Source organism: Stylophora pistillata, chromosome 2, assembly GCF_964205215.1.
Source record: "Stylophora pistillata chromosome 2, jaStyPist1.2, whole genome shotgun sequence".
Taxonomy (NCBI): Eukaryota; Metazoa; Cnidaria; class Anthozoa; order Scleractinia; family Pocilloporidae; genus Stylophora; species Stylophora pistillata.
This window is the reverse complement of record NC_142520.1, coordinates 12,588,948-12,607,446: the sequence shown is the minus strand read 5'-3', so window position 1 is coordinate 12,607,446 and position 18,499 is coordinate 12,588,948. Positions and strand designations below refer to the sequence as shown.

The window sequence follows — 18,499 nt, the reverse complement described above, 5'->3', positions numbered from 1 at the left end:
GTTTAAAGCTGCTAAAGTTGCGTATCATTTCCGTCTCATTTGATTGGTTTCTGTATATACAAGCTTTGAAATCTGAAACTTTAGGAAGATTATGTCCGCATGGCTTCGAGTTTTCCCTATCTCAAAAGTTGTTTCGTTTCTCTCTAATTCAATTTATATACAAGCCTTGAAATTCGAAAGTTCAGAAAGATTATGTCCACAAGCTTCCACAAGACTTCGAGTTTTCCCTTCCTCTGATTTCACTTCTTTTGACTGATTTCTCAGAGAATATTAATTTTCTTTTGCTTCTTTTGGCGAGATAGAGGCTGTTTCTTATCTTTTCTTTTGAATTTTTTTTGGGGAAATTGGTGCACAACCGGCCAAAAATGATACCCTTACACATGCGAGACATTTAAGTACTCTGTTGCTTTCAATACGCAGTCTATCACCGCTGACAAACTCAGCTTCTTTCACAGACTTTTTCCCTCTTCGTTCAAGCTCTTGGCGGCGCTAGAAAGTAACAAGTGGGGGTGGGGAGGGGGAGAGGGCTCTAAGAACGAGATTCGCGTGATCCTTAAAGTGCCCCTGAGATTAAAATTTTCGTACATAATTTTTTTCCATTTTCGTGTTCAGAGTGTCTCCTTCACCTACTCCGCCAAATTTCGGTTTAGACCGAGCACCAGAAATATCTTTTTTTCAGGCCTTTAAATTCACGATTTCGCGTCCGCCATTATTTGATCACGTTCCGGAAGTTGATCGCAGGACTCAGAGGAAGTGACGTCAAAGGCTCAACGCGAAAATCTCACATGGCAAAATGTCAAGCAAACATAACAGAGTGCTTTACTCTATTCTTACAAAAACTAAACAAAAATGACTGGGCATCGATGGGTAATCAAAGCTGAAGTAATCGTGCAGACCATGCTGCAGGTATTTCTCTGCATCGGAGCCTTGCAATTAGATCAGAGCGGGAAAAACGGATGCGATTTGTGCGACCTCGCCGAGTAAACTTCAATCCTACAGAAATATTTGTGATCTACTCCGAAAACTTCTCGGAGGACTGTTTTGAGAGATCTGAGTACTTTGAAGGACCTAGGCGAAGAATTCTGTCGGGTTCAGTGCGATCTTGACGCCGGAAAGCGAAGTCTACGAAACTCCACGGAGTTTGTCACCTTTACATATGAGCTGATCAATATCCACCTTTAATATCCACCGCCTCCCGGTTAGCTCAACTGGTAGAGCGCCGGACTGTTGAGCGGGAGGTCGTGAGTTCAAATCCGGCTGGACCAACACTCAGGGTCTTTAATTAACTGAGAAGAAAGTGCTGCCTTTGTAATAATATCTGCAAATGGTTAGACTTTCTAGTCTTCTCGGATAGGGACGATAAATGGAGGTCCCGTCTCCTGCAGGGTTGGGGTAGGAGACGTTAATTTCCCAAGACGAGATCACTGTGTGATGGATGTCCTCCCCGGGGTGGGATGGGTGGATAAGAAAGGGGTTAGGTGTCAATTGGAACGAAAGCTCTGTTCCTTTCTCCTGCCATTCCTGTGGCGAAATGAATTAAACTAAACTAAACTAAACAACTCTGGCATAAAACTTTACACAAAGGAAAGTACTCGGTGAACAATGTAAATAAGAATGATAAAATAGCCGAGTTGAGGATTGAGATTTCTAACCTCAAAGAGCTCACTTTTATACAAAAGAGATGAAAAATATAATTGTGCGCTTCTATTCTAAAAAAAGCTGGCTTTAATATCAGCGAAAGCAGAACAAACAGCTTCAGACACAGAGCGTAAAAACACTTTAAAATGTAGGCTTGCAGCCAAAAAACCGAGAAAATTATAATTTCTTTAAAAGCCTGTCAAACTATCAACCATCTGACAGCCAAGTCAGCGCACTATCAAAGGGTCTCAAATTCATCCCAACGCCCATGACAAACGAATTTAAAATCAGGCCAACCTCTGCGAGATCTATTCGCAAGACGAATGCGCCTCCGTTACACCTTTCACGGACAAAACAAAGAACCACTTCTGTTTCATATCAAACTGAATGCCACCGGTTCAGTCTTCTATCGCCCTTCAGAGCTACTTGGAAAATTGTCATAACGCTACTTGCAGCAATGAGGTCACGGCTCTAAAAGAGTTCAAACAAACTCTGCTTTAAACCTCACCGAAGTAACACAACAATAGTCTTCATAAGACAGAAAAAACAAAAGAGGCCAAAGTGCAACTCAACAACAGAGTTCACTTCAAACCTCTCAAAGCACCGATAGTAAAAAAACACGTAGGAAAGGGTTAATGAGATCATTGACCAAATGCATCGGGGAAAACACATTGATGGCTTAGAAATGGCTTCCACAAACTCCCAATATCCGCCTTCGGATACACAATTAGCCATTGCCGAAAACTATTTTTACTAATCACCCGATTACCCAATTTTTATTTTACTAATCACCCGATCATTTCTTACAAAAAGGGAAAATTCCTTACGACAAGCAAACATACAGTTAGAAGCTGATAAAGCGATGCGATCACAAAAGCCACATGGGGAATCCGTGCCGTTCTTTGTTTATCTTTATTCGCAGGGCAAAAATTCATTGTTTGTCGGCGCAAAACTATCCACAGAAGCTTCAGATGATTTCTGGGACAATTCATCGTCTGAAAAAGTCGACATTTCCCGACTGACAACGAAACAGTGATTCTCTGTGCAGCGAACAAAGGGAGTTGTGACAAAGCAAAGCATAAGTCTGTTGAGCCTTTGACGTCATGATGACGTTTAAGCGGGCTTGGCTGGAACATGTTTTCAGCAATGGCGGACGATTTTTGAACGACTTTGAAGCGGTAAAAATTGGTCATCGAAGGTTTGTTTTGAGCTTTTAATGGCAAAAAGGGTCCTAACTTGATCCAATTCAACATTGTGTAAACAATTTAGGCCAAAATAAAATGGTCAATTTTCGTCTCAGGGGCACTTTAAAAAAATAGTATAGGCCAAATCATTTTTAACCCAGTCGGGTCAAAGGGAAAATAGGCGAGCTGCCCGAAAAGATTTGCTTCTTTCCTTGATTGCGAATATCTTTTTAATTAGTTCATGGAAACAGAAACAGCAAGATGTAGAAGGCTACGAGCTTTATTTTTCCCATCAGGTGCAACAAACAGTACTCACGTAACACAGCTTTTAAAAGCTTCATCACTATGGATCACTGTTAATTTGCCATTTTTTAATAATCTTAAATTAATTTTGCGTTATTAGAATGAGTTTAGGATATATCATATGACGACAAAAATATCATGTGCAAAGAAAATTGCAAATTTAGCAGTTCAAAATCACCGGATTGTAGCGCGATCAGAGTAGAAAAAAGGTTTCCCTTAATGATCCGTTGTGTCCTCTAAGAATTGAGGACTTAACGACGACTCACATTCCAACACCATCGCTGACATTGAAGACATCGGGCCCGCATAACTCATAACTACAGGAAGGAATACGAGGCCACGTAGCGCGCCGATCAAACAACGCCTAGATACATGCCAAGCTAGAATACCTGGGCGGAGAGAGGTTAAAGTTACCGTTAGAATTTATTTTACATTAGCGATTAGTTACGCCTTAATTAGCAGCGTGCGCTCGGAAACGGCTGAGGTGTGATCTGATGAAGTCGTTGTAGGAGGAACTTTTCTGGGACCTGGGCCAACGTAACTTAACAAAACAGGAAGGAAGAAATAGCCCGTGCAGAGCACCCAGTATTACCAAGCCAACATGCATACGGAAGTAGCCTGGAAAAAAATAAGTAAATTAAAAGGAAAACTGATTTAATTTGGATTCAACATCTAAATGCACGGTTCACGACTGAAACATTTCGCGAGGTCATATCGAGGCTAAGCACAGATAGGAAACAATGTCAATATTGCATATTAAGCGTCAAATATTGTCACGATAAGATCAGCGCAAGCGAACGTATGGACATTGGTAATGTATAAGTATGGACAAGAACAAAGTAGATCTTAGTGAGCTCTCTTAACAGAGGCAGGAAGAAGAAATACAGATGTTACAAGCACGGTAAGTCGACACTAACTCTTGCAAATTTTTTCAGACAAATTTTAACCAACCATCAGAGGATAATCCTCAACCAAATTAATACGTGGCAGTGAAACGTGACATTTTCAAATGTAGAGAATAAAGGCGGTTAGTTTTTAAAGAAACTGAGCTGCTGCGTCGGGGTATTACAGGATAATTTGGTTTCTTAAACTGAGTTAAGTAAAGTGGCTACCGTAAAGAATTTCTAAGCTGACGTTTCGAACGTTAGCCCTACGTCAGAGCGAATGATGGAGGGTTAACGCTCGAAACACTGGCTTAGAAACTCTTAACCAACTCAGTTGATAAAACCAAATTATCGTTTTATACGATACCATCTTGCTGGGACACAAAAAGTTTCCCTATCCAAAGCTTTGACGTTAATTAAAAAAAAAAAAGGAAGATTAATGATAGCTTATTGAAAGAGTAGCAAAGTTGTTGTGGCACCGCTCTAAAAGTTCTTGTATAATCCTCGGTTGTTTAACTTTTAGCCGCCATTTAGGAGGATTGTATTATATTATATTCCTCAGCAACGTAAGGGTAACCTCACTTTCAAAACGAGGCCAAGCGTAAAAACCTAACGGTGAAAACAAAAGACACAGAAAGAGTTTTATTTTTGCCGAGTTAGGAGAAATGCTAAACTGAAATATTTCAGACTTGGAAAAGTAAAGCACTAATATCCCAGAAAACTTTGTTAATGTAATTCCACTCAAAACCTGAACAAAAAAAAAAAAACAAAACAAAAAAATAGATTGTTTGTTTTTATTAAATGTCAATATACAATAATAAATTCAATGCATGCGGTCAAGTCTTTCAGGCCTGGTCACTAAGGCTGACACCCAGAAAGTTATAACTGACTGTCGAGAGGAATCCAGGTCTGCATTGCTCTTGCTTAACTACGCCCTGTGATTGGTCTAGAAAACTCGCCAAACCCTCTCAACCAATCGGATGCTAAACGTTACCCAATGGTGACTTAGTCAGCCAAGACTTCCCCGCGCTTTTGCTGGAAGCCTCAAGTTTTTGGCGTCAAAGATAGTTACCCAATATTTAGAAACCAACTTCCTTCAATACAAAGTGAACATTGCACGCAAATGGATGAAAATGGCTGCAACAAATTAAGAAATGGAGCAATACTGGGTAATGATCTAAAGGACACAGAGTTTGCTCAACAGAAAACTTAGCCTTGCAGAAGCTTCAAGAATGTTTTATCTTTGCAAGCTGCTTTCTACAGCTACAAAGCTATCTGCAAAATTTTGTATGTTGTGTGTTCCAGGAGATATAGCTACAGATATTGAAAGTTAAGCACACCATAACTTAAAACTTACTGAGCTGCCCATTTTCGCAGCAGCTTCCTTAGCTCTTTCTACTCGTGAGGGATGTGAATTAACGGTAAACGCCCGCGCAATATGCGAGCAAAACTCTACTCATGATATACCCAACGCCTATGATGAAAACAAAATTGTCTTGGTTATAAAATAACTAATAAAGGACAATGGTTTGTCAAATAGTATGTGTCAAAACACACTTAGTCGAAACAAAACCAGCAAGGAATGACATCGTTTGGATCCGATTTTTTTCTTATTTTTTGGTTTTATCATCGCAACGAACTTCAGTTTTGAACTGCAGAGTGTGAGTAACACCTGAATAGGCATATTCGCAATAATGCCTCGTAATGTGAATTCGCAATAATGCCTCCTCCTTTTTCTTATTTGCTTTTAAAGTTTGTATGAATGTTTCAATTTATATTCGTAAATTTTGCTTGAAAGCAGTTGTTTGCGATAATTTTCCTCAGCTTAGTGCGGGAAATTGGCACTCACCTGCCTGACCAATTTGCGTATACTTTAAGTTTAACCTGTATTCAAACATTTAACTCTGCTTTTTTAAAACCCTCAGCTATTTATACATACATTACAACGTTAACAAGTGAGACGGCGTTTAGAGAAATGTTCCAAATGTAGATCAGACCCATCAAATTGACAATGATGAGAGCCACTGTAAAGGTCACTATGATCACTATACTCAGATTGAATCCCAAGTGAAGGAAGGTCACAACGAAGGTGGCAGCTAGAAAAAAGAAGAAGGACAAAGAACCATTTTTAGTAAGAGTCGAAAACAATCCGAGATCGCTTTGCTTTTGCTTTACTGTGATTGGTCCAGAAAACTCGTACCACTCTCTAAACCAATCAGATGCAACTAAAATCAATCACAAGTTGATCGCTCGCGTTTTCCCGCAACGTAAAGCAGTTTGGTTGGTTTTACATTGAGTTCTCATTGGCCCTTTCCGGTATTTTCCTTTCCTCTCGAAGGTCGTTGTAAATACTTTGGTTTTGGATTGACGTCGCTCAATCAAAAAACCGTTCTCTCAAGATATCAATATTTGACGGCAACAAGTATCTTTTAGAGTCAATAAAATCATTCAATGGTATCTACAGTTAACAAACATCCGGAATAACAATCGTATAACTCGATGTTTTTGTTTCAAATCACATCAAATTTACCTTAAAATAGGAATTTGGGACTTACCCAGATCTGAAATTTAATAAACTGAGCTGCACAATACAAAAGATTTTCTCAAGTTTCCTTTACAACCGTAAGGTATTGTTCGTAGAAAACGTACATACGCTATCAGACAAAAAAAAGAGGAAATAAACAAAAAGGAATTACATGATGGTGGTTACGGGAAATAAACAACTTTCAAGACAGCGATAGTAAACCAGGCTTGTCTAGTTCAGCTTTAAAGCCGGTGGAAATGGAGGCCTACACAAAGAACAACAAGTACAAGCCACACCACCGGAGCTACGTTCCATACTCTTTGCGAGACGTGCTGAGTTCTTAAACGCCCTCTGCTGACCAGTACAGAGAGAACGCGGGATATGGGGCTATATCCCAAGCTCATGTTGTTTGGTCGCGTACAGTGGCACCAATTATTAATTAACAGCGTTTTCGTCAGGTGTAGCATTTATGCAAGGACGGCTTACATGGTCTACAATTATGGTACATCATTTGTAGTTATTGTGCAAAGCAATACCATGTCACACTTCTTAGTTAGCTTGCAAATGAGTAGGTCCGGGATTGGTCAACAATTCCTCGAATTTATTTCCTAAAACCCTCAGAATAGACGCCACAAGCTTCTGTTTTAGAGCAGCGTTCATTCTTTTTTATTCTTTACATTTTACTCCCATCCGCGGCGATTAACCAAGGGCAGTATTTCATCGAGGGTTCATCGTTATGTATTTGGTGTATTTTCTTACCTGTATGGGAACACTTCCACACCAAGTGTCTTTGAGATGTTCTTTCCAATTTTACGTACGCTCTTCAAAGCTGCTGTGTATTCTGGTGACGTTTTCAGGATTGTGTGGTAGAACATAAAGTAAGAGGCTGGAAAAGAAAAAAGTGAGGAAGGGACATATTAATAACTGACTCTCTTAAACAAAAGGTTAAATTGCTTTTACATTCGATTTTGGACGCTTTGCGGTCCAAGTTGCAAGGAAAACTAGAATATTTTTTGCCATGTACTTCTGTTTGAAGTTCGAGTGTCGAATGTAATATTTTTGTTGTTGTGGTCGCTTGTTTTCTTATTACAATAAATCTTTTTTTCTTCATTCACAAAACATTTCCATTCAGATACTTCTTTCAAGCGGTCGAAAAATTTACTTTAGCAGCACTTCAGATTTCTATGTTACTGGTGATAGTCATTTTCTGAAAATTCACTCACAAGCCTCGTTTCCACTCAAACATTTTCTCAGACATTTTCCTCTCTCTCTTTTTTATCGTGTAGTATATTATTTTAATGGCAGTGTTTTGGTAAAACTCTCCTCGCACAAATTTACCAGTCGGTACCTTGGAAGTGAGGTTAGGGGAGGAAATAGGGTATTCCGACGGAAGTGTTTCAAAGCTGACGTTTCGAGCCGGCTATAGCCCTTAGTCAGAACGATGACGAAGGGCTAACGCTTAAAACGCCAGCTTTAAAACTCTTCACGGTGGCCAAATTACGTTACAACATAGCTAGCAGAGCCACGCAATCAAATTCAGTGTACGTAAGCGCAGACCTTCCAGCCCCCATTACATCCAAATCTGGAGGTTTTGAAAAATAAAGCCCAGAAAAACCTGGAGATTAGGACCTCAAACCTGGAGACTTCAAAAATATGCGTCAATTAAAACAACAACTACACATTATTTGTTTCATAGTATTCTTTACCTTATTAGTGCTCTTTGTTGTACTCTTTTGCTGTGGGTGTCTCGGTGCGCCTGCGATCCTCTGGCGGTGGGGAGGATCGCGGGCGCATCGAGACACCCACGGTCGGCTGGAGACTGAGGCCAACCCTAACCGCCATTTCCCTCACAGATTAGTTTTGTTAAATTCGGCTGTTATGAGCACAGACTTCTGGATATTACTTTGTACCTTCCGGTATTGTTTGACATTTGTAAGACTTTCTGATTCACCGTGAGATGAAGAGGCAAAACCATGAGACCGCGAGTTGGCATCGCAAACCGTGAGTCTCACGGTCAAACAGTGAGGGTTGGAAGGTCTGTAAGCGTGCTCAAAATCCCTATAGTGCACGCTGATAGCGTGAGCAAATCGCTTCGCGAGAAATTTTTTTTTTCGCGCGAGCGGCCATTGTTAGCAAGGGGAACTATAATGCAATTCGCATCAATAGCCGAGGGCAACTCTAGCTTATTTCGTACTCTCCTAACTTCCCACGTGCTCCATAACTCGATGGTGCACGCTAAAGCACGAACCAATTGCTAATTATCAACTCAGTTAATAAAATCAAGATTACTTTGATACTCCCACTGACGCAGCATCACAGCTTCTTTAGAAACTTATCCCTTTATTCTGGCGAAAGGCATAACACTGACCCAACACATATACATACACAACGAATACTCACCCTGGGTAGGGTACTCATCATTTTTGTCCCCAAGCCGGAGAGCATCACCATATGCTGCATGACCCCTGGAGAGGGAAATACAGTGGTGCACATAGAGTAAAAGTTTACCTGAAGTCATTTCTTCTTCGTTTATGGGAAAAGATTCTTTTTAAGTAGGGAGGGGGTTCTTAACTGTGTGGATAGATCATTTCAAGTGTGAGTAACCAGTTACATGCGGACTCTGTAACCTGAGAGAGCATCCACTTGGAAACTGAATTGACAAATCAGACCACTCTAACTTATGATTAGGAGAATTTGGTATCTGATCAACTACTGTAATAATTCCCTTGTTGATATTTCTTTTGATTCTCAACACTTGTCCCCTTGATATTGTATTGCCATTTTAAGGAGAAATTTTGTCTTGCTCACTCTCCGGAGTTAAAAGGTTACATTAAACTTGAATTCCTCACCCTTTGGTGCATTTTGTCTCTGGGTTATCCTTGAGATTAAATGGCAGGAACTTATCGCACTGCTTGGGGGTCGGTCTCCAACCCTTTTGGCTTAAATTCAGGCACGGTTTGCAGAAATCATCATCAACTACTAAAACAAAAGGAACAGAAATAAGAAATTTCACTGAGGTAAGATATTAACAGTGCTCAACACTAACGGCAGCCAACTTGCCCCAGACCAGTAGAAATTTAGTTTTGTTAATGGTTTTCGATTTCCACTAGCTAGTTTAGCTAGTGAAAAAACTGAAATTGTCCTAACATCTAAGATGTCACAAGCCACTTGGCTAGTAACTTGAAAAGTTAGCGTCGAGCCCTGCATTAAGAAAGACTGGTACTGAGTTTTTGTAAGGATTCCTTAATATACACACAACATCCAGGGTACAACAAGCTTTGTTTGGTTACATAATCTGTAATTTGTAGCTCAAGGCTTCTCTTTAAGTTCCTCCCAATCTCTATTTAACTAGTAAAGAAAAATGTCAAGTTTGTATTCTAGCCAAATATCCCATGCTGCCCTGGGTTATCCCAGTTTCCACAGCATGAAGCAACTAAGGGTATTAATACTCTTTCCTGGAGGGGTTGTTCATCAGTTTGATCAATTCCAAGCTTCAACAAACCCTTCTCCTTCCCCTCCCCCCTCCCCCCGACAGGCTATGGGCAATTGATATCTGCCCCTTGGGGTGCCCTAGGGGCTGGGAATTTGAATCTTGCTCGGCTGGGGTGAGGAATTTAAACTGGTCGTTTCAAGTCATTCCAGGATATCACAAGAATGTAAGCACTCACCTCAGGTTGCATTACAGAAGACAAACGGTACCAGATGACAGGAGGTGCTGGAGTTGTTGTATTAGTTGAGTTATGTGGCATTACTGTTGAATGGAAACACGTGTCGTTAACTGTGTACTTTATACAACAACATGAGTTCTCCCTGCTAGGTTCAAGCCAGCTGAAATAGTCATCTGACCAAGAACATGCCGACATAGCTATCTTGGATCTGGTTGAATTAAAAACAAACAATTTATTGAAACTGATTCCTCTACGAATATACTGTGAAACTCAGAAAATCAATATCTGTAGAAAAAAAAGTCTGAAGTCTGATTATTTCCTGGAAAGCAAGCCAATCAGGTGAGCATAACGTTAAATGCATGCAGTACCAATAATTGGTCAAACACGTAAATCCACATAAATATTTGTGTAAACAATGCTCATGACTGTTTGCAATAGAGCTAACCCCATAGTCCACCATTTCAATTGCATCCTGGTTGTAGTCAACCCAACAGCAGACTATAAGAAATCTAAAGGAACTTACCCCTCAGGTATCAGCTAGTGAAGCACTGTAGATTTTTTGTACTGAAGAAAAGGACCCGTAGCCTGTTGAGCCACAAATCTTGTTTTGTCCAGAAGGATGTTCATATTCATGGCCTCCATTAGTCTCAAAATACACAGGTGGACCTACATATTAGATAAAGTTTCATGTCCCTGAACCAGTCCAGAGGTTAGGAATCCTGTGCAGGAAAAGAAACAAACATGTTGACCTTTAAACTCTCAAGATCTGATGTAAATTCTCCTCTCTTACTGCTACATATTTCCTTTTAACTCTTCAACCTCCAAGACCCAATTGTTAATTCTCTCTTCTGGCTGCTACACATTTCCAGGTATATAAGTTACAAGAATTTGGTGTTAGGTCTCTCATTTGAGTCAGTCAAAGAAAAAACAACTTGACGTCACGCTTGATTATTAACCCCTATGCACGTACAACCAGTTTTCATTACCTTAGGCAGCACTAGAAAGTACTGAAAAAACATGCACATGTAGCGAGACACTGGGAAAAATTTTAGGGCACCCCCTTTCCAGGCCCAGTTGTATCGGAAGGGCAGATAATGCTCTCGAACAGATAAATTACTCTCTGGCAGATCAAATAATAAATAAATAAATATTCTGCCTGATCTTGTTAAAAACTCTTGACTCCGCGTCAAATTGGAATTTGGAATATTGATCTCCATAGCAATGATAGACTGTGCCCTTGCAAGATGGATCTTCCTAGAAATTCCTAGGATTATCCTAGGAATTACTGGGAATAAGAGGTGTGAAGTTTTACAGTAAATTCAGACTTGGAATTCCAAGGCAAAAAACCTAGAAATTCCCAAAAATTCCATGTTTATAGCCAACAGGACATTCAGAGCACCAATGACTTCCCTGAAATACTGTGAATCTAAAAACTTGCTAGGAATTCCTAGGAATTTTTAGGACTTTCTAGGAATGTTGAAAAATTACTAGGGATTTTAGGAAAACTTTGAGGCAACTATTAATTAATATCAAATAAATACATGCATTAACTCCCAGCTAAAAATTCAAGTAGTCAATGAAATCTATTTACAAAGTCATGCTTAACTCGGGTTTACATGTTAATTATTTGCTATTGTATATTAACATTGACATGTAGTAATATTAGAATGAAATTTGATTTCTTTTTCTTTTCTTGAAAACTTCATAGAAATTATCCTCGATTACAGTTATTTGTTTAAAATAGTCCTAGTGAATCATTAAATTTGGTTTGACACAAATTGTGAATAAAATCTAGCTGTTGATTCTTTTTCATGAAATGCAATAACTTGAGTTATAATTATTGCAATGACTACTATCAGTCAAAACATAGTCTTGAAAGGAATCATTTCATTTGGGATGATGATACAAATGACATTTTATCCTTTCCTCCCTGAGTCAGGCTTTGACTTAATTTTATGTGGTTGTAACTTCTTTGGATAAAACTCTTGTGTGTTAAAATTCAAATGTAGGCTGTTCATGCTATGCTGTTTGTTTTGAGGAAGTATAAGAACTTTTATTAAAAACTAGATCATTGGATAATGCAATTCAAGACTTTTTATTGGCTTAGCCATTATGGTATATCAGCCAATATACCATAATCTACAAATATGGCAAGCGTACGTGTCAGATTAAAATTAAAAGGGAGCTAAAAATGGAATAAAATTTAATTTAATTTAACGTTTTTAATAAAACAATTATTCCACTCGCACTTGTTGGATATGAGATGATTATAGCCAACTCGGCGCTACGCGCCTCGTTGGCTATCTATCATCTCATATCCAATGCGCGCTCGTGGAATAATTGTTAAGTAGATGATCAGTGTACCAGTACCCAAATCAACAAAGTTGGACCGTAACAAGTGTTCAGCAACACGTTCCAACACAACCATCTCGATTCCCTAGTCTTTTGCTTCCACTGAACTAGCAGCAGTGCCAACAAAGTCAAGTGCGTCTCATAATGAAGAAACATTTGTACAAGAGAAGGAAGCGATTATAGTATGTTAGAATTCTTGCCTACAAATGGATGTGCACATTCCGAAGCGTTGTCCCATGCTTATGATTATGTTTATGTTTTATGATTTTAGCACATTCTGTGGACATGAGATTTTTCATCACAATAAAAACTTTTAAGATTATGGAATCCAAGAGGCCTTTGAGGTTAGAAAGCAAATCTGTGATATGAGTTCATAGGATTCAAATCGATAATTTGCACTTACTTTAATTGACTGCTGCTTTATGAAAAAAATGCATATTAATGTTAAGATTTACTAAGACTTAGTTTAAATATAATGAATTCCACGATAAACATGTACAGGTATATACATCTCTTAGTACAATTTGTATAGCATATCTTTTATTGAACCAAACTTTTAAGCCTCTAAAATTACTCCTTGTCTTATATTAAAACCTTTACATTCAAGGTATTGAGACTTTCTTGGAGTTATTTGGATTTCAGGGTTATTTAATTTGCCTCAAATTCAATTCCCAGAAATTTCCAAGAATTACACCCTTCTTAACTGACTTAAAGGTAGTTTGTATAGCTGTGAATTCCAAGGAATTCCTAGGAATTCCAAGTCCTCACAAAACTGGAACCTTCCTCTCCCAGAAATTCCCAGTAATTCCAAGATTATCAAATCAGAGCTTTTTTGCATAGTTGAGAATTTTTTGAGAATTCCTAGAAATTTCTTTCTCTGGAAATTCTGTTTGCAAGGGTGGAGACAGGATGTGACAAGTGGATGATAAGCTGCTCAATGCAATAGAAAGGCTAAAAATTGGAATCAAAATGGTGATTTTCTCTTTGCGTGCCATACTGTCTGGAGCAGACCACTGGTAGTGACAGAGAAATGGACAAATCCACTAGCAAGACTTCCAACAATGAGAAGAAATCCCACCACGACAGAAAATGGGTGGGATCGAGCCACACAATCCACCCGATTTTGTGAATCACCACATCAAAGGTGACTCTAATTTGCTACCCAACTGCTCACAACAATCACTGGATACTTTTAAAGTTTTACTAAAGACACATCTTTTTAATTTAGCTTTCTATTAGTTCTTTTATTAATTCATATTTTACCTTTATTGTTTTTCCAAAAAATTGTAAATTATTATTATTACTATTATTTATATTATTACTATAACTATTAGGATTAGCCTCATTGCTGTAAGATTTTTAATGTTGTAATGCACATTGGATCATGTCTTTTATTGCATGTTAGACTGCGCAATATAAGAAATAAACATTATTATTATTATTATTATTAATATTATTATTATTACAACAACCAGGTAAAGAATCCCCTGTTTGTGGCAAGGCGCGCGAGCCTGATATTGGAGGGTAAGTGCCGTTGTATCCCTGAGGATGGTCAGGCACTGAGTGGCATAATCATTTCTTCTCATCCACTTGAATACAAAGCTGACTATTAAAGGCAAATCACGAAAAAAAAACAATAGACTGTGAGAAAGCTAGAGGAGAGAAGATCCAATCCAAGAATCTTGGTAGGGCCGGGGTACTTTAGGCAGTAAAGTAGGATGCACAGGGCAAGAACACTGACAGTCTAATCGCAGCTACAAAGGCCTGCTGTCCTGTTTGTTTGAGAGTCGACAAATGGCTGGTTACATTTAAAAACAGTTTGGTTCCTCTATGGAACATTTACAATCAGTTTGTCAGGAAAATGGATGGTGAATGGTGCAAACCATTACTTGTGTTTCCCATGTATGCAAGAAGTTTACCTGGAGTGCACTGCTTGGCAGTGGTGTCAAAATTTGATTGTTGATTCGAGTCTCTCTGTCTTCCTGAAAATTTGGTGTTAGATCAAGATAACACTTCTATTTGATAATTTTGAGTGTTAATTCTCAGTACCTGTTTGCTGGATAATGTATGGATATTATAGGGAGAAGTTAGGTGTTCATCACTAGAACTCTTCTTAGTTAACAACTGAGTGGGGTGTGTGACGAAGGGTGCCTTACAAGCCTGTCCTGCCAAAATGCTATTATCCCAGTTTCAGTGACACAAACTCCCAGAAGTAATTAACATGCCACTAATCTCCCTATATTATCTAATTATCCAGCCTGATCCTTTACCATTGTGACCTTTATGTTAAATTCAGGGGTGATATTGTAAGGACAAATTAGATGCTGGTCACTTAAGAGACTATATTGCTCCAGCTAATACCTTGTATGCTCTTGTTACAGTCATATGGAGCTTTCCCAAGGCTTCCACACATATAACCATCCTAAAAACATACCACTGGAAAAAAAAATGCACTTCAGTGTAGTCTATAGGAAATACCATGTCTATGGTCTTGCAAACAAAAATTACAACTTTTTCATTATCGGCCGATTGATTAGGAGACAAAATTTAATGGCTTAATTCCAAGTGAAACATCAGGTGAATTACCATATGAGTGTACTTTAGAAAATGACTTGTCTGGTATATATTACCAAATGAATAAATTTAAGGGGGTAAAATCCTAAAGAAGCTGTGGTGCTTCATCAGTACAGGATAATTTAATAAAAATAGAGGATATTACATGGCCGCGCGGGGATACAAATTTTATCTCGAGTGCTGAAAGTATCTCTCACGAGTGAGCACAGCGAACGAGTGAGAGATACTCTCAGCACGAGAGAATAAAATTTGTATCCCCAAGCGGCCATGTAATGTCCTGTTTATTATATAGATACTGATGAAATTTCCACATAAAAGACAATTTTTTAAATCATTTTTGAAACAGCAATTGGATAATTATGTTGGTAACCATGGCCACACCAATATCCTCACACATGAAAGATAAAAATTATAGTATCTTCGCTGCTTCGGTGAAGATATGATTTTTTAATAAAAGGAGAAATCCTGGTATTTCATCAGTATCTATATAATAAAATCAGTTTTATTAACTGAACTGATGATGTGAATCCACCACCATAAGATAGTTATGCTTTGTCAGAGTGTCAATTAGGGCTAAGGCTAAAAAATGTCAGTTTTAGAGACTCTTTGCGGTGATCAATTAACATTATCAACTTACTCAGCTAATAAAACCAAATTATCTCATTCTAACAATGTCAGCATTTCAAGAATTTATGACAAAAAAAATTTATATAAAACTACAATCAACTGATTAACAGTGTACAGTAACTTTAGCCAATTAATTAAGAGGGCATTTACAAAGTGTGTTTAACACGATAACACAAATCATGTATATGTGCTATTTACTGAGCAGGGTGGTTTATATATTTTAAGGAAAAAAAATATATTCCTGACATAATGAAGCCAAAAGCAGAGGGGCCATACTTGACTCTTTCACTCCCATGATCCCCATTGTAATTCTCCTCACCTCCAGCCATACAATTCTTACCATGTTACTTTGGAGAATTTTGAATTCAATTTGGATCAACTAATAATCTCCTAGTTGATATTTTCCTCTATTCTCATCACTTGTCTACTTAATATTGTATTGATATTGCCAGGAGAAATTCTGTCTTGGTCACTGATGGGAGCCTAGGGGTTAAGACTAAGCCAGGACATTTTTTTTTTTTCGTTTTTTCTGCTGGTTTTCTCTTCTCTACTTTGCCCCCATTAGCACTGAAAACAATACGAAACCTGGTTTGTACCAGTTACAGGCAAGGAATTGGCCAAGTGGATTTCAGGATTCAAGATTCCCACAGATGATAAATACAGGTATAATGTAAACAATCCTGAGCATAAAACTTTCAGGAATCTAGACCTCATCTGCATTTAGTCCACTCTCAAGTAGATAAATTGCCATAGCAACCAAACAGATCAAAATCAAGACAATAACAAAATTCTGGAATGTGATTGGTCCTCACCAGCTTAATAATTTGAGCCCTAATTGGGTAGTGTACATGTTGTGTAATTTAGACAGTTTTATGAGATAGTGTGCCTGTGTAATTAGACAGTATTGCATATGAGGGCTCACTGTTGCTGCCACACATTTCACAGAGTTAACTGTTGTTTGTTTATGAATTAATGAATTGATAGCTTGATTTTCGGTAATAATTATGACTTCAATGTCCAATTCTTTGTGTAATCAATTATTCATAATTAAAAATTAACAATTTTCTGAATCACTTGGACAACTGATAACAGACTGAGTTGGACTCCACTCAGTCCTAAAACTGTTTTTAATCCAATGTGTTATTTGAGTGTGCTCAAAAACACATCAGCAAGTGCTGAGTTTCATCAGAGGGACAGAGAAGAAATAGTTATGTGTAATCAGCTATGTTATATTTTGCCTAAAAATTTTGATCTTGAATCTACAATTTAGCAGTGTTATCAGGGTTGCCACTAAGTGCCGGCTGTCAGCAAAACTTTACTGGATGATGAAGCAGTGATCATCAGCTACATTTTTGGCTGGTGATGGCTTGGTATTAAGCAAAACAGGCTCTTCCAAGGTTACACACAATTGTTCACTATCTTAATGAGCTGTCTCACTTGAAATTTCATCCAGCAGCATAACTTCTTAGCTACAACCCTCTGTTAACTGCATACCTTCTGAGGCCCAGTAAAAGAATCCTGGGTTTTTTGTCACTGCTGGAGAGTTCATCTTGATCCTTTGGGTCATTCCTAAACATATATAATAAAGAAAATTTTCACAAAACAGTGAGTTGTCTACAATGCAGCAATAGAACTGGCATTCTTAAAGAAATGTGTCAAAGAGGAAGAATTGAGTCTAGACAAACAACCAATTAATTTCACCACCACTGTTTGGACAGCCATCTGCATGGCCACCCACATGACCATTCTGAGCTCCCAGTAATGATTAATGCATAACTTTTCCCTATAATGTCCGTATATTATACAGCGAACTGGTACTCAGTGAGAATACTTAAACTTATCAGGAACAAGTTTTTAGCTCAAAGATATTAGCTCGTTAGCTACTATAAAACTCAAGTATAAATAAAGTTTATGTATGTTATGTGTGTATATTGATCTGATGCCACATTCTCATGGCTTAAATTAATTTACGAGGAAATGTGTTGCAGCGATAGAGGTAGAATCAAGAATCAGATCATGCGTGTCGAAGGGCCATGTAACGTAAACGCGCAAACGAAATTTGTACTATAATACCTCTTGGTTGTGTTGAGGGAAGAAAACTTGCATTTCCTATCGTTCACTATGACAAAAGTTACAGTCGATACAAACTGACAACTTACCCGAACCAACCCCGCTTTGACTTCCAAAGTTTTCTTTATCCTCTAATTAACCATTACGGGCATTGGATGAGAATAATTTACAGGTATATGCCGTCACCTTTGAGGAAATCGTCTTCCACACGATTTAGCTCACGAGTAAAATTTTCCTTTGATCATGCGACGGTCAGTCACGTTCAAACAAGCTTCCGGTGTCGAAAAATAACGACTCAAACCGAATTGCTCAGGAAGCGGCTTTGCTAAGTCGGCTGTGAAAAATTCTAGACTTCGGACTAGGGACCATGCGTTAGTTCAAAGTAGGAAATGTAACGGAATTTGGTCTGAAATATGAATTAGTGATCAAATCCTCTCTTGCAGGCGGAGGGAATATATCCGGGAGCTTGGGCGCCTTGATACACATATTTCGCATTTCTTTGAGATTTAGGCATAGTTAGTAGACCTTCCATGGCATTTCAGTTACTGTAAAACGGTAGAATCTGGTTACGAGATTAGGAACAACATTCTCTTTCAAATGTATTCAGCTCATTGGGTTTGTCAGGCGGCGAGAATCTTTGACTTTCCGGCCCCTCCCTCGAAATCTGAACGAACT

General features: G+C 38.5%; 1 protein-coding gene and 1 long non-coding RNA gene across 6 annotated transcripts in view; one reads left to right on the top strand and one right to left on the bottom strand.

Moving 5' to 3' along the window:
* The window catches only part of LOC111346825 (uncharacterized), a 551,029-nt gene that overhangs the window by 112,351 nt on the left and 420,179 nt on the right, over positions 1–18,499 (top strand).
* LOC111342141 (uncharacterized) lies at positions 4,790–18,498 on the bottom strand. Of its 5 annotated transcripts, none has more exons than XR_002695926.2 (9): positions 17,914–18,498; positions 17,249–17,323; positions 14,915–14,989; positions 10,725–10,920; positions 10,202–10,409; positions 9,383–9,512; positions 8,934–8,998; positions 7,293–7,419; positions 4,790–6,105 (listed from the first exon to the last, which is right to left on the bottom strand). It is a non-coding gene; the product is annotated as an uncharacterized LOC111342141 (long non-coding RNA). The 5 variants fall into 5 exon arrangements; XR_015996727.1 differs by having other exon boundaries at positions 9,383–9,509; XR_015996728.1 differs by having other exon boundaries at positions 10,202–10,284.